Here is a 12,155-nt window from a genome sequence, read left to right as displayed (position 1 = left end):
TTTGGATGATTTACTGCTCTGTCCTCCTGGTGTTTCTGGAATCACAGTGCATCCCATGGAGGAGGACTTAGAAGCATAAGACCCACCCAGCTTTAAGCCTTTCTCCTTCAGGTTCGAGATTACTTCTCTAGGAAACTTTCCCTGACCTCCTCCTCCAGAGGCCAATCTGAGGTCCTTCTTGTGTATTACGTTCTGCCACAGCATAGGGGATTTTTTTACCACACCGTATTGTAATTAGCTCTCTTGTCTCTATTTCCACTAGACTATAAGCTCTTAGAGGGTAGAGTCTCTTCCTTCTTTGTCTCTCCATATCTCTAGCACCTACAAGAGTGCCTGTCAATAGTTGGTGTTCTCTCTGTATTTCCTAAATGAATGGATGAATGTTGGAGCTAGTGGCAGTGGTGGCAGAGCTTAATGGCAACAAGGACTCCAAGAGGGAACAGAGAGGCTTATGTGACATGGAATAAAATCCTAGGCTGATACAGCTCCATGCCTTCGAAGAGATTCCAGAGGCATGTGAGCCTACCTGTGGACATTCTACTTTCATATTAGCATTTTACCATTCTGCCTGTGACTTTTATACTTACAAAGCAGCCACCAAAAGCATACCTATACTACCATTAGGTATGTACTCACTGAGGGATGAACTGGCCCAGGTGACAAGATGTTCCTCTAAATAGGCACAACACCATTTGCATTCGACAGTTTGGCACTTTGGGTAAAGTATTTGGTGGCAGCCAAAACCGCCTTCAGAGACAAAGTGGAGGTGGAAGAAGAAAGAAGGTGAGAGTGGAGGAGTGTGAATTCGTATGTATCATCTCCTTGGCTCAGCAAAGCAAAGCAGCAAAAGAATACATATGTCATGATGATTAATGCCCTGGGATTCAGTGACACCGTGCTTTGGAGATCCAACAACTGCCGTCTCAGCCTGGGCTGTTGGAGAACCTAATCTAATCCTACTGAGACAGGGTAGAAAGAAATTCTCCTCTCTTGATAAAAACAATTCAGCGATAACTCAGTGGAAGATACAGTTTTAAATATATTTTGTTTCTGTAAAAGTTTATTAAGCATAAAGAGTTATGTTTGTGTTTAACCAAAATATATTGATACCTCCTGAAAAGTAAGAAAACAACATTATTTTCCACTAGGCCTACATAGTGGTGACTCACTTTTGGAATATGGGATTAGATAGTGGTAGGCAGGCTAGTGCAAGGGACAACAGGATTGAGAACCTAGGGAAATTGGGGGGACAGGGAGAAACTCAAAGAATGAACTTGAGTGTGTAGACCAAGGATGCATTATGCTGAGAACAAGTATGTAAAGGCCTGACTTGGGAGGGTTTGCTTAGAACCAAGAAGCTCAGGTGAGAATTAAAAACAATGGACATAAATCCTCCTAGCCATGAAGCAGATCCTACCTACAGGCAAGAGGTAAATTACATCCACCTTCCTGGAGGAGAAAGTATTTGAAGAAAATAATTAGACCTTCAAACACTTCTAAGACATTTTGGAAACCCCAGCTGAAATGAGGGTAAGGAAATCTGGAAACTTTCATATAGTTAAACTATAGAAAATTAAAACAAGAGCTAATAGACAAATTACATCTACCTTTGCTGCCCTCTCCCGCAAAATTTATAATATAGCATGAATTGGAAAGGTCGTGGACTTAAACAAAATAAAGTTTTAGAGACTGAATTCCAAGACTTATTCTTTTGAAAACATCTTAACCAAAACATTTTAGAAATAAATTTGAAAAGTTATGTGATATCTATAAAAATGTAAGTTTGGACACAGAACTGGTTTTTTTAAAGAAAAACGCTGGCTTTTGTCAACATATTTCAAGAGAGAGAAGCACAGGTTTTTCCTTGCAGTTGTTCTATATACTCCAGTGCTTTGAAGGAGCTCGCCAAGAGCATTAATTGTTAGAATATTTTTATTTGCTCTAACCTCCATCCCAACTCTACTATCACTTCAGGTTTGAGATGACATCCATGTGCTTCTCACCATTTCCAATGATTTGCCCATTTTCCTTTTCTTTTTTAACAGGTTTAATTCACTTTATTTTTCTTGTATAAAAATGCTGTGTTGTAGCCACAGGTGGAGCCTGGGTGCTCTGCACAGAGACTCTGGTGTGGGTCTTAACAACATGGCCAGTGAATGCCTGGTAGGGGGACTTGGTGAATAGTGTATCTTTCCAGAGGTCAAGAGTCAGATAGCTATAGGTCTTGGAGATGGCATCAAAAGCAGCCTTGGCAAAGTTGCACAGGGTGGCAGTGCAACCCCTGGCTGAGGTGTAGCAGTCACGGATACCAGCCATCAGCAGGAGCTTCTTGGGCACAGGGGCTGAGACGATGCCAGTTCCTCTAGGGGCAGGGATGAGTCTTACCAGCACAGAGCCGCAGCGGCCTGTCCCCTTGCAAGGAATGGTGTGGCATTTGCCCATCTTGTTCCCCCAGTAGCCTCTCCACATGGGGACAATGGAGAGCTTGGCCAGGATGATGGCCCCCCGGATGGCAGTGGCTACCTCTTTGGAGCACTGAACACCCAGACAGACGTGGCCATTTTAGTCCGAGATGACAAAAAAAGCCTTGAACCTGGTCCACTGGCCAGAGCGGTTCTGCTTTTGCATAATCTTCAAAGCCTCATCCTTGAGAGAGGCCCCCCGGGAAGAAGTCAATGATCTCATCAGACTCCCCAGTGGGCAAGGAGAAGAGCTAGAGCTCTTCTAGGGATTTGATCTTCATGTCCTTGACCAGGTGGCCCCGCTTGGTGACGGCATCCACTCCTTGTCCTCGGCCTTGCCTCTGCCCGGGCCGGCCCCGACCACGGCTGCGACCCAGAAAGCCGAAGTCGCCACGGCCTCGCATTCCAGGGCCCCCGGGGCCTCCGGGTCTGCTGCACCAGCGTCATCCGTCATCTGGTGTTTTCTTGGAAAATAAGGTGCCCATATTTCATTGTCTCTGTATTCTCCACTGACTCTTTCTTTTTCTTATCTAAAGGAAGTTTTTTCTCCATTAACTCTGTTTGCTGTAGGCAATTTGTAAAATATAGAGGATCCCACCATCATCAAAAGCCATTATGGACATTTGTCATAAGCCCTTTAGTCCTTTCTTACTATTATTAATTTTAACTAGATGAGAAAATTATGCATAATTATGTATCCTATTTTGTGACATTTAACACAATATCTTAAAACATTATTTTGCCATACTTAAACAACAGCATTATCCACTATCATTTTCTTTTGCCATTAAGAACTACCCACAAAATGATTTTAATTGTGGTATGATAGCCCATCCCAGCTATTCCATAATTTCCGAAGTATTACCAACTAATCTAGTTTTATTAAATATTAAGTTATTTCTAACATTTCACTGTTAGAAATAATGGTGTGATAAAATTTGAACATAAATCTTTGTCCAGATAACTATTTTCTTAGGATAAATCCTTACATGAAACAGTATCAATTTGAAAATATAGCTGTTTTTAAGACTCTTGATGGATATTGCTAAATTGTTGGCAGAAAGATTGTACATGAAATCACCCATCTTGCAGAACTCCTGACAACCTTGATTATTACCGGATAAAAATATTTACTAAAATGTGCTCTGTAGAAAATGCTACCTAAGTTTTGCTTTAATTTGAATTTTTGCAAATTTGCCTTTCTTGTATTCCCAAAGAAAGTATTTTTCATATTTTGTTCACATTTTTTAAATTATTACTGCTTCCTCTTTTGTGATTTTCTTGCAGGTATGTATGAAAATCACTATTTCTTACATGTGTTAGTTGTTATTTGTCTTTTTGTTTATAACATACACAAATTTTTCATTTTATCATCAGTCTTTTCCTCACTGACAGATGTGATTTCCTTAATTGCTTTCAAATTTAGAAAATACTTTTCTATCCAGAGATCAGATAGTCATCTATATTTCTTCCAAGTTTTTTGGTTTAACTAGTTTTATTTAATTGCTATCCATTTTGAATAAAATGGGTAATTATTTTTGGAAGGGGGCTAAACTGAATTTGTTAATTCGAATAACCTATTTCCCCAAGTAGCATTATAAAAATACCTGCCTCCTGCCTGTCTCTCTGATTTATGGTTGAGACAGGGGACAGGTATTAAACTTTCCTATATTCCAATTTCTATTTCCAACCCGTTTATTTTTATTACATTAAAATAATAAAACCAGTGCAATGTTGCTTTTACTATTGTGGCTTTTTATAACCCAGTAGAGTGATTAAGAATTCTACTGTGAAACCAGGGTGCTTGTACTCACATCTCAGCTCTACCCCTTAGCTGTGTAACAGTGGGCTAGTTATGGCCTCTCTGTGACTCAGTTTCCTTCTCTGTAAAATGGGCATACCAATATTACTTCCTTCATGAGGTTGTTATGAAGATTAAATTAGTTGTCTAAAATCTCTTATTTTTATAGAGAAAATTCTAAAAGACCAAGGCACAAAATGGGTGTCCGTAGCTAAAGAATAACATAATTGCCAAATACCAGTTTTGCTGAAGTGGCTAAATATCTCAGAACTATACCATGTCCAACTTGCCACTTCAATTTTATCTTTCTTGGTTTCTCATACCCTGGTTTAAAGACCAACTAAAGTTGTGAACACAGAAAAGAGTGTTCCAAGAAAACAGAATCCCGACTTTCAGGGATTGCTGTTTTTCTAGTTAATAGTCACCGTAGAGTTACATCATTCTGAGCAATAACTGTGATGCATAGTTCTGCGCAGCACTGGAAGTAGCTTCACTACGAAGGATAAGGCTTTCAGGAACGGGTGGCCTCTTCTCACCCACCCGTGCTGCTCCCTAGTCATCTCAGGATCAGTATCCATGAGTATAAAATACAGAGAGAAGGTAGTAGACTGAACTGCATTTATGATTTGCTAGATATTCTCGTCAAAGGAATGAAATCATATAACAAAATATGAATCTGTTCTGTATAAAAGTGGAGAAATCTGTTATTTATTTAGAAACCAGATTTCTCTCTGCTTTGGTTATCTGTGATTCTTTAGAATAATATGTTTAATATAATAATATTTTATTTTTAGAGCAGTTCTAGCTTCACAGTAAAATTAAGTCCAAAGTGCAGAGAGTTCTCATATGCCTCCTGGCCCACATGTGCACAGCCTCCCCGAACGTTCACTACCAGAGTGAGACGGTACAATTGGTGAAGCCACATTGACACATCATTATTACCCAAAGTCCACAGTTTACATCAGAATTCACTCTTGGTGTGATATACTCTAGGGGTTTTGACAAATGTACGATGACGTGGAGCCAACATTATAGTATCATACAAGGTAGTTTTGTTGCCCTAAAAATCCCCCGTGCTCCACGTGTTCATCTCCTCCTCCAGCTTAACTGCTGAACTTTTCACTGTCTCCATAGTTTTACCTTTACCAGAGTGTCATATAGTTGAAATATATAGTATGTGGCCTCTTCAGATTGACTTCTTTCACTTAATAATATGCATTTAAGATTCATTTATTCTTTTCATAGCTTGATAGAGCATTTCTTTTTAACACTGAATAATATTTTATTGTACAAATGTACCACAGTTTCTTTATCCATTCACCTATTGAAGGACATCTTGGTTGCTTCCAAATTTTGGTAATTATTTAAAAAGGTGTTATATATATCCATGTGCAAGTTTTTGTGCAGACATGATTTCAACTTATTTGGGAAAATACCCAGCATAGTGATTGCTATATCCTATGGTAGGAGTATGTTAATTTTGTATAAAACTGCCAAACTATCTTCCAAAGTGGCTATACCATTTTGCATTCCCACCAGCAATGAATGAGAGTTCCTGTTGCTCTACATCCTTGCCAACATTTGTTGTTGTCATTGTTTTGGATCTTGTCCATTCTAATAGGTGGGTTTTGATATCTCATTGTTTTAATTTGCATTTCCCTGATGACATATGATGTGGAGCATTTTTTGATATCCTATTTACCATCTTTCAATCTACTTTAGTGAGAAGTCTGCTCATATCTTTTGCACATTTATTAACTGAGTTGTTTTTATTCTTGGTGACTTTTACAAGTTCTTTCTACATTTTGAATAACGGTACTATGTCAGATGTATCTTTTTCAAATACTTTCTCCCAGTCTATGACTTGTTTTCTCAGTCTCTTGACAGTGTCTCTCACAGACCAGTTTTCAATCTGATATCTATTTTTGCCCTTCAAAGTGCACAAATCTAATTGGCTATTAAGTGCAAGTCTTCTTGTTACTCTAGAATTGGCCATTAGGTCCCCAATATGGGGATAAGAAGCTGGAGAACTGATAACAACTGGAACCAGCCCCTTTCTTCAAGGCTTACCAAGAAACAGGCAAATGGCTCTGTCACTTTCAACTGTCACCCCAAACTGCACCTTCTTCCTCTCCAGTCAAGTCTGAAAGGGGGACTGAGGTGGGAAAAGAGAAGCAGGAAATCATCAAAGGCCTTGATGGGGGTGGGAAGGGAGTAATGCTGCAGTTTTCCATCCACTCTCCCAAGGACACTCGTCTCACCACTGAGCCAAGTTCAGGGGCTGCCAAAAGAACCATTTGCCTATAAGAGGGTAAAGCCAGCATTTTATTTCTAGGTTTGACATCTATACCTGCAGTGGCCTTGCTAATCCACTCCCTGTACCTATTTGAACTGAGGGCAGAGGGAATCAATACATGGAAAAGAATAAAAACATAGCCTTGGGGCAACCATATGTGTATGTCCATGGGCCAAGTGAACTTGGGGAGAGTAGCTCGGTTCGTGTTATCTTAACATATTCCAACCATGAGGGCTGGCCGCTGAGCAAGTGGACCCCAGCAGCAGGAGGCTGAGGGTTGTTTACATGAATGAGATCTTACTAGAGCTGGATCTGCCATATCAATGACTGTGCACTGGGGGCCCCACAAAGGCCTTCTGAAAACTCTCATGTGGAGTGCCAGAGGCTGACAGTCCACATTCACTAGAGAAACAGTCAAAACCTTACAGAGGACAGAATACAACTGCACTATTAAATGTAAGAAACTTGGCCTGTTTTCCTCCTCCAAATCATTCCAAACCATGGAGGCCTAGAAGAGGGAAAGGGAGATGGTATCCCAGAGGCAGACCACACCCCTAGCTTCCATTCCCGAAACCTCATATCTGACATATAATGTTGGAGGGGATACCTTTAAATAGGATTGAGACTGAAGATATAATAGTGAAAATTGTTGTGTTTTTGTTTTAAAAAACAAATAAGTAAATAAAACTGACCAAAAGATAATGGTATCTGCCCGAGGAAAAGGGCAATTTGATAGACCTTAAGTAATTGGAGAAAAAAAGTTGTTACTTTTATGTGTATGCCCCAGGCAAGTTCCGACTATTCGACAAATTCATTACTCAAAGTAAACAAAAAAATAAAATATTTCCATTAGGAAAAGAAGTGCTCCACTAAAGTTGTTACAAGTGAAATGTAAAAGAGATTTACAAATTCAGTGCAATCCCCATCAAGTTACCAAAGTCATACTTCACAGAGCTAGAAAATATAATTCTATGCTTTGTTTGGAACCAGAAAAGAGCCCAAATAGCCAAAGCAATCTCAAGCAAAAAGAACAAATCTGGAGGCATCACGTTACCAGACTTCAAACTATACTACAAGTCTATAGTAACGAAAACCTCGTGGTATTGGTACAAAAATACAGACATAGACCAATGAAACAGAACAGAGAACCCAGATATAAAGCCATCTACCTACAACCAATTGATCTTCGACAAAGCAGAAAACAAGGTACACTGGGGAACAAAAGCCCTATTCAATAAATGGTGCTGGGAAAATTGGATAGCCACATGCAGAAGAATGAAACAGGAAAACTACCTCTCATCACTCACAAAAATTAATTCAAGGTGGTTAATAGACTTAGATCTAAGGCATGAAAACATAAGAATTCTTCTAGCTATCAGGCAAAGAATTTGTGAAAAAGCTCCCAATAGCAATCCTGGAAACAACAAACATTAATAAATGGAATTTGATTAAACTAAAAAGCTTCTGCACAGTTAAGGAAACAATCAACAGAACAAATAGCCTACAGAATGAGAGAAAATATTCACACGCTACCCATCCAATAAAGGACTAATAAACAGAATTTACAAAGAATTCAAGCAAATCAACAAGAAAAAAACAAACAACCCTATTAAAAAGTGGACAAAGACGTGAACAGACGCTTCTGAAAAGAAGAAAGCATCTTCTGGAGGCTGAGGCTGGAGGATCACTTGAGCCCAGGAGTTCAAGACCAGCCTGAGCAACATAGTGAGACCTCATTTCTAAAAAAAATGAAGAAAAAAAAAAATTAGCAGGGCGTCCTGGTGCACTCCTGTAGTCCCAGCTACTTGGGAGGCTGAGGCAGGAGGATGACTTGAGCCCAGGAGTTTAAGGCTGCAGTGAGCTATAATAGCACCCCACAACACTTCAGTCTTGGCAACAGAGCAAGACTCCGTCTCTAAAAAAAAAAAAAGAGAGAGAGAAAAGAAAAAAAAAAATCACCTTGCCCAAAGCCACGTAGTGATCAAACCCAGGTCTCTGTGACATAACCTCTTCATCTAAGCTGCTCTGCGTCTCTCACAGAGCCAGATTCCTGGTACATTCTGTACTCACAGGCTTCTAATAAGATAAACAAGGTTGAGAAAACCCAGAAATTTTTCTCAAAAGGTCCTCCGGCCAGACGAGGTGGCTCACGCCTGTAATCCTAGCACTCTGGGAGGCCGAGGTGGGTGGAGTTTGAGCTCGGGAGTTCGAGACTAGCCTGAGCAAAAGTGAGACCCTGTCTCTACTAAAAAATATAGAAAGCAATTATATGGACAACTAAAAATATATACAGAAAAAATTAGCCGGGCATGGTGGCGCATGCCTGTAGTCCCAGCTACTGGGGAGGCTGAGGCAGGAGGATCGCTTGAGCCCAGGAGTTTGAGGTTGCTGTGAGCTAGGCTGACACCACGGCACTCACTCTAGCCCAGGCAACAGAGTGAGACTCTGTCTCAAAAAAAAAAAAAAAAAAAGTAAAGAAAAGAAAAGAAAAGAAAAAGTAAGGTCCTCCGACACCAGCATCTTCTACAAAATAAAGATTCCCAGAGACACGCATCCCACGACATTGGACTTACTGAATCAGAATCACCAGAAGTAAAACTGAGGAACCCATACTTGAATGCTCTCCAGGGGGGTTTACATCCTTAAAAGCTTCAGGTCTCCTGCCCTGTGTCTTTCTTATTAGACACCAATAGTGTACTTAGCAAAGGCTTCCCAGAGACAGTGCCCTGACCCCTGGTGGTCTAGCCCACAGTATAGCTCAAACATGATGGGGATTTGAGGGAATACTTTATGATACATTCAGAGCTCATCTCATGGCTGGCAACTTATCTGATTAAGTTTCAGCTGCCTCTGGCTGAGCTCTGAGGCCTATCTTACAGAAAGCATGCAAAAGCAACTAGTTTGCTGATCTTTTTTTTTGGCAGCCACAAAAAGAAATACCCTGTTCTATCAGAATGTTTATTGCTTGTCCATTCTTTGCAGAGATACAGGGTTCTTGTTCTTAGAAAGACTAGAGTGAATAGTGGATACAGATAAGAAAAGAATCAATTCTCTCTCTCTTTCTCACATACACACACACACACACACACACACACACACACACAGAAAATTTCCATGAGCCGCCTTACCCTGTCTTCATAATTAGAATATCATGTTTGAGTTCTAGAATATCATGTTTGAGTTCTTCAGCTTTCTAGACAAATCTCTTGTCTTTTCTTTTCTCCTTGCAATGATGTCATACTCTTGTATTTATTGGACTTTCTGTTATCAAAAATTATCTAGATGTCATAAACTCAACAACTGCCTTGACAGAAGACATCCCCACAACAAATCCACTGACCATATAAACTAAGAAAAAATAGAAGAGATCTAGTATCAACAGTGGAAGTCCAAAATACTTAGGAAACAAAACCCCTAAGAGTCAACCCAGCTTATTGATTAAACACTTGAATAAAGACTTTCCAGCAATAATCCCTCAAATTTTATTTCTCTTGATATATAACACCTCATTAAAATTTGTTCACTTCCTCCCCTCCCCCAGATCAAAGAAAATAATGCACAATGAGAATCAACTCACACATTTCAAAGTCAAACTTACCATAGGACTTTAATTGGCAAACCTCAGTCAGTGATTCCTCCTGGTTTCCAAGCCGGAGCGTACGAGGTTTTGTCTACTCTGCTTTAAATGAATGTCCAGCCCCCTGCAATGCAACAGGTCACTAACATACTGAAAAGGAAACGTGGTCTCACCTTAATTCATATGGCCCATCGTGTCTTTGCTGAAGCAAGCTCCCATGTATTTATTTCAGGACGTGGACAAACTGTCTAATGTGAAATACTCACAAACAGAGAGAGGAAAAATAAAAATTCAGTGATGTCTATGTGATTCTCAAGCCCCGTACAAATGGAAAATTCATTCTATAATGAATCAAGTAGAAAAAGAAACCATTTCTTATCTGGAGTCATTCCCAAATAAAAGTTTTACACATACCTTTTATGCGAACTCTAAGCTTTCGGAGTTTCAAATGCTACTTACTATTAATATAATCTCACTACAAATTTTACCCCACTTGCTTTTATTTTCAGAGACATAATGAGTACATTTTAGTTGGGAGGCAGTTTCCATCTATAATTTTTTTAAACAAAACCTAAGCCTTACTTTTGGTTAACTTCATGCTGTTCAACTAAAGCTGGACTTACCTGTGTTTTTTCTTTGAGGCGGAACAGACATCATTTACACAGTCTATCTTTTCAACAGAATACCATGCTGGCTTTTTTCCACATGACATTCATTTCCAGTCCCTAGAAACAATTTGTAGAGAGAGCAAATTTGCCACATGTACAACAACTAGCTTATAAATATGTATCGTGGAAAATTTTCCACACACACAGAAAACCTCATGGTGTGGTTCAGAAAACAAGTCACTTTCAAGCTGTGGGAAAGAGGAAGGTGTTCCTGCCTTTAAGGCAAGATCTGCCACCGATAGTCATTCTAGTTATTCTGAACCTCTAACCGGCTGGCTCTCCCTGCATTACTTTGAGATATTTATTGTGTGTGATCAGTTGAAAGTTAATGTGTCATAACCTCAAAAAGAAAAACAACTCTTTTACTTGAATTTGTTCATAAAGGACATACATTCATTCTTATTGGAAAACATAGCTTTTGTTCTCCGAATCACATATTAACTGCTTAGTTATGGAGTTCCTAAAATAAAGGCAGTTGTTAAAATAGTAGCAAATACATGGAAATACATTGCAGCCTTGGCCAATCACAGGTGAGATAGCACCGCTTTATTTGCTATCATCAAATATAAAAACGCTCATGGAGAAAGAAATCATAATAGTTGAAAGTTTTACCCATGTAAAGAAATCTGTCTTGTCTTACAGGGTCCTTCTAACGGAACGGTAATATTTTGCTGCCAGTTGGCTGCGAGGTTTTGTATTATATGTCTAAGCCACATAAAATTGAGAAAGCAGCTGCTTTGCACATATCCCCAATGGCCTACATGACACCTCTGTCTCCCCTTCAGGATCTAGCTCGATGTGTCCTCACGGATGAGTCTGTCTGTCCAACAGCTTCTTCCACGGCTGGCCAAGCACCTGCATCCCTCCGTATACAATGTCTCTAAGAGTCATTCTTACCAACCATAATTTCATTTCCCCAGAGTCTCCTCAGAGGCCTTACAGAAATCTTGCCGCGTTTGCTGTGTCCCTACCTGTCCTGCCGTGCTGGAGCTGACTGGAGAAAGGCAGCAGAGGCCGCTGTGTGGCTGCCCCGTGGGAGATCCTGGCCCTGCCGGAGCTGGGAGAGGGCACAGTGCTGGCAGCTGGAGGAAGAGGAGGAGGAGGAGGAGGAATTCGTGTGAGCCACTGCAAACAATACACCGTGCCAACAAAAACACCATTCGTTTTCCCAAGAAGTTCAAAGCGCTTTGCAAACATTAACTCGTGAGCCCAAGTAGTTATGGAGCAATTATTACTCTACTACACCCTTAAGATAACCACTGCAAGCAAAGTCACGAGAAAAGGGAGTCTATTCCTTGTTTCATTATTTCTCAATTATCTACTGAGCACCTACTATGTGCTGGGCACCAGA

General features: G+C 40.1%; 1 protein-coding gene and 1 pseudogene across 3 annotated transcripts in view; both read right to left on the bottom strand.

Moving 5' to 3' along the window:
• Positions 1-11,885, bottom strand: part of LOC123643808 (cytohesin 1 interacting protein) — a 71,002-nt gene extending 59,117 nt beyond the window's left edge. The window contains exons 1-3 of one of the 2 annotated variants that reach the window (XM_045559565.1): positions 11,776-11,885; positions 10,760-10,861; positions 10,158-10,260 (exon numbers count right to left, since the gene is read on the bottom strand). The gene's annotated coding sequence lies outside the window, so the exon portion shown is untranslated. Of the gene's footprint in view, positions 1-10,157; positions 10,261-10,309; positions 10,862-11,775 lie in introns of both variants that reach the window. The other variant, XM_045559564.1, reaches the window with a different exon arrangement.
• On the bottom strand, positions 2,043-2,916 carry LOC123643809 (annotated as a pseudogene). Its single transcript, XR_006736927.1, has one exon. The product of XR_006736927.1 is annotated as a 40S ribosomal protein S2-like (transcript).
• Positions 11,886-12,155: the final 270 nt, after the last annotated feature.

This window comes from Lemur catta, chromosome 8, assembly GCF_020740605.2.
Source record: "Lemur catta isolate mLemCat1 chromosome 8, mLemCat1.pri, whole genome shotgun sequence".
NCBI classification, from domain to species: domain Eukaryota; kingdom Metazoa; phylum Chordata; class Mammalia; order Primates; family Lemuridae; genus Lemur; species Lemur catta.
This window is presented reverse-complemented; position numbering and strand designations above follow the sequence as displayed.